The sequence below is a fragment of the Triticum dicoccoides genome, chromosome 2B (genome assembly GCF_002162155.2).
Source record: "Triticum dicoccoides isolate Atlit2015 ecotype Zavitan chromosome 2B, WEW_v2.0, whole genome shotgun sequence".
NCBI lineage: Eukaryota > Viridiplantae > Streptophyta > Magnoliopsida > Poales > Poaceae > Triticum > Triticum dicoccoides.
This window is the reverse complement of record NC_041383.1, coordinates 810,557,916-810,561,395: the sequence shown is the minus strand read 5'-3', so window position 1 is coordinate 810,561,395 and position 3,480 is coordinate 810,557,916.

Here is a 3,480-nt window from a genome sequence, read left to right as displayed (position 1 = left end):
AATAAATTCCACGTACTACCATAGAGAGAATAATATTACACAAGATCAATCTGCTGACGTATTTCGCGGCGTGACGTCACACCACTTCCAAGCCTTTACTTAAATTGTTTTTATTGTTCCACCTCAGTGCGTTTAGCAAAGCGGTTTCCTTGGCACGTCTTGTCGAAGCAGAGATCGTGTTCCCCTTATTCCGGGATTCCCATCAATACGGACGTGGGTAACCCAACCGCGCCCGTTGCCACGCCCCCTCCATCGAAGGTGGGTTCCAAACGGTCACAGGGATGGCTCTTGGTATTCTTCCTCTTTATAATGAGACCAAGGCCCGTTCTTTTTATTCAATCCTCTATCGAATCCGCCCCCCTCTCCCCGAGTTCCAACACCCAGGGCCCCAAATTCGGGTACCTTCGATCTTCGACAATGTCAGGTCCTGACCTACGAGGCCGGTGGATGCCCTCCTCCGTCACGGAAGAGGACGTGCTAAAGCTGAGAGACGCCAGGTACTTAACCTACGAGATTTCGCATAGGCTGCTTGCTCGAGGGCAAGTTATCCCAACTCCCGAGCCTGGCGAGAGTGTCGTGTTCGTGTCTCACCTCCGTCGGGGTTTAGGCTTCCCGACGGATCCTTTCGTGAGGGGGCTCATGTTTTACTATGGGCTGGAATTCCACGACTTGGCTCCGGAGTCCATCCTCCATATCTCATCATTCATTGTCGTCTGCGAAGCCTTCCTCTGCACTACCCCTCACTTCGGCTTGTGGCTCAAAACCTTCAACGTGGAGCCAAAGATGATTGAGGGGCGTCAGGCAGAGTGCGGCGGGGCGGTTATAAGCAAGAGGGCCAAAGCTCCATGGCCCAAGGGCTCTTTTCAGGAGGAGTTCGGCTTGTGGCAACAGGAGTGGTTCTATATCACCGCTCCCAGGGGCAGCAGGCAGAGGCCGCCGCCCGTCTTTCGCTCGGGCCCTCGACAGCAGCTGACGTCATGGGTCAACAAGGGGCGTGACTGGGGGTCGTCCAAAGACGTACCCCTGTTGCAGGACCGGATTCGAGGCCTCCAAGAAAGGGAGATCGATCTGGTCGCAGTGGTACAGGTTATGTTGATTCGGCGCCTACTGCCCTGCAAACGTTGCCCCCTCCACCTGTGGGAATTTAATCCGGAGGGGCCACGATCTCTTCAACACTTCATGGGTTTGACACCCGTGGAGATGTACAAATTGTTCTTCGGATCGCAAGAGACGCGTCCGGAATTGACCGAGGATGCTGGCCTAAGCTGCAATCGCCCGGATACTCAAGTAAGTAGCCCCGTGTCTAGACACGTTGTCCATTTATTTACTGTGGGTTTGCCTTTTAACCAGCTATTCCTTGGACAGGAGTGGATAGCGCAAGCAAAACTGATACGGTGTCCGGCCCCCCTCCCTGAGACCACGCAGGATCCCGTGTTAATCAAAATGTTAGAGGTTGCACCTTCGGAGGAGGGCGAGGAAGGGCACAAGGGATCTACCACCTCTGCCACGGAGGCTTTTAATAAGGGAGGAATCGAGAGTTCCTCCTTCCAGGGGGAGAAGAGGACCGCTTCCGAAGACCTGGGGGCCAAGGCCTCAAAACGGGGAAAGAAATCTGTATCGGAAGGTCTCGGGCCGGGCAGAGCCCCGGCCGAACTGTCTCCTCGGAGGAATCAGCCCTCTAGCGAGCCCTAAGTAAAAGGGGGAATTTTGTAATAGTGGACATCCCTGTTTAATTTCTAAGGGTAACTGAAGTCTTCACCTTGTAGTTCGGATCTCAGCCCATCTCAGCACAGCTCATCTTCGGGAGACCTTCGTCCGGAAATGATGGAGAGCAAAACGCCTCCATCTGCCGCCCCATCGCGCGGGGGGACGACCCTGAGGTGTCGTCGCGGAGGGTCTCCCCGAGTCCGGCGGGGCCGGAGAGTTTGGCACCCATTGGAGTACGGCCGGTGGAGCTGCAGGATTTGCTTAAGAGGGCGTCCATCTCAGAAGATCACCGCACATTAATGGGTAATGTGATTGAGAGGATCTCGTCCGCCGAAAGCGGGTTGTATGAGGCCGTCGGAAGTTTACTAACGGGATTTGAGGTACGCAAAAAATGACATACCTGTTGACTGTTTTGCACATGAAGTGCGCCCTGTATAGATAGTAGCCCCTGAGACTTGGTATGATGTCGAAAACGACAGCGTGCCTAGGATCATAATCTCAGTTATTAACTGTCGCCTTTCCTATGCAGGTCGCGGAACATTCGGTGGCCAGCCGGACTGATGGATTCGCCGAGCTGAAGAAGCAACTCGATGCTGCAGATGCGGACATCTCGCTGGTCAATAAATGACTTGATGAGTCACAAGGTATGTGGTTGCTCCGCGGTCGCTTAGTAAGGGAGCTCATGCCCATTCCTTACAAGTTGTATGCTTGATGCAGATGGTGCTGCTGCTGTGGAAGACCTTCGAGCAGAACTTGCTCGGGCCAAGGAGCGAGCCAGAAAAAGTGAGGCGGCTGCCTTGAAGGCAGCGGAAGAGCTAGAAGCCGAGAAGGCTGCTCACTGCCGAAGCAGGGAGGAGATGACCGGAATGGCCATGAAATTAAAAGTTGCTACCGACCGCCTGGAGGTTCTTGAAGGAGAACGCCGAGTAGAGCAAGAGGACCTGAAGAAGGCCGATCCCGAAGCCAAGGATGCCCGTAGTGTGATGCGGGCTATGAAGGAGGAACTGCGTCAGGTCAGAGACATTGTGGCTGGAAAGCCCTTTATGCTGCGTAGGAAGTTCACGGATCCGAAGTATGCTCAGCTGGGCCGATTGTACGGTGCGGAGGATCCTTATCTGGACTTGGCGGCGAGTGCGGCGGACGCAGTCGTGCACTTTCGAAGCCAGGAGGATCATGAAATGGAAGAGCTTTTCTGGTCTCAATTCCATAATCCGGAGCGTCCACTTCCGTTGAGTGATCGGCTGGTTGAGTGGGCTGAGCTAAATAGATTGTCCGGACTAGCCATGACAGATGTGGTCGCTCATCTGTGGCCGAAAAGGCCCAAGCCGAAGAGTTAATTTGGCTTGTTGCAGCGATTCCTTGGGGCAGTGCCGCATATTAAGGCGATGAAGTGGTCGGCATGCATAGAAGGTGCACGGATGGCTCTCGCCCGTGGTAAAACATACTGGGCGGAGATGGATGCCACCGCTGTTGCATCCCGGGGTTCGGAAAAAAGCTGATTCCCCACCGAGCATTACTTTGAGGAAGTCCTGCAGGGCGCTCGTATAGTAGAGTCGCAGTGCTCGAAAGATGTTATGTTTGAATGACATGTATGATTTCTAAGATCATGTTTATAACGCAATCACTTTTTATACTTGTGTGTTCAAGTATTGAACTATCTCCTGTGTGGCCGTATATATATGTATAATCTGAAAGATGGCAGTCTTTGGCTTCAGCCCCCACGCACATGGTGCGGGGGTGTTTGCAAAAAGAAAATCGCTTTTTCACACTTAA